This window comes from Humulus lupulus, chromosome 3, assembly GCF_963169125.1.
Source record: "Humulus lupulus chromosome 3, drHumLupu1.1, whole genome shotgun sequence".
NCBI lineage: Eukaryota > Viridiplantae > Streptophyta > Magnoliopsida > Rosales > Cannabaceae > Humulus > Humulus lupulus.
This window is the reverse complement of record NC_084795.1, coordinates 229,191,508-229,192,343: the sequence shown is the minus strand read 5'-3', so window position 1 is coordinate 229,192,343 and position 836 is coordinate 229,191,508. Positions and strand designations below refer to the sequence as shown.

The 836-nt window shown below is 34.1% G+C and overlaps 1 non-coding gene across 1 annotated transcript; it reads right to left on the bottom strand.

The window, feature by feature from the left end:
* Positions 1-222: 222 nt before the first annotated feature.
* Positions 223-329, bottom strand: LOC133827737 (small nucleolar RNA R71). Its single transcript, XR_009890388.1, has one exon. It is a non-coding gene; the product is annotated as a small nucleolar RNA R71 (small nucleolar RNA).
* Between the last annotated feature and the right edge of the window lie 507 nt (positions 330-836).

The window sequence follows — 836 nt, the reverse complement described above, 5'->3', positions numbered from 1 at the left end:
AGAGAGGATCCTTACATGCATGTCAAAGATTTCTTAGAAATTTGCTCAACATTTAAATTTCAAAATTTTTCTGATGAGTCGGTCAAACTAAGATTGTTTCCTTTTTCATTAAAAGACAAATCAAAAGCTTGGTTAAATTCCCTTCCCACTGGGTCTATAACTACTTGGGATCAACTTTATAATAAATTCTTGTTGAAATTTTTTCCAATGTCTAAAACTGATAGTCTAAGGAGAGAAATCTCCGAGTTTTTTCAAAAAGATAATGAAGAGTTTTATGAATGTTGGGAAAGATTTAAAGATTTATTATTAAAATGTCCTCATCATGGTTTTGAAAAATGGAGACTTGTAAAATATTTTTATGATGGTTTGACTCCCTCTAATCGTCAAATGATTCAATCTATGCATACTGGAAAATTTTTAAAATTTCAAGGACAAGAGGCGTGGGACGCCCTTGAAGATTTATCTGTCAATTCACAACAATGGAATTATTTTGATCCTAGGTCTAGGTCAACTAATTCACCAAAAAGAGGAGGAAGGTATGAAGTAAAAGAAGAATTAGACTTAAGAACATCCTTAGATAAATTAGCGAGAAAAGTAGAAGCTTTAGCCATAAGCCAAACTATAAACTCTCCAATTCAACCTAGAAAAGATGTTTGTTCTATATGTTCTAGTCCTTGCCATAATGCCCAATCATGCCCTTCCTACCAAGAAGCCTTTTCTGAGGAGGCCAATGCACTTCATACTTATGGGAAACCAAATGATAGCCCATTTTCGTCCACCTACAATCCAAATTGGAGAAACCATCCGAACTTTTCATGGAGACAAAACCAACCCCA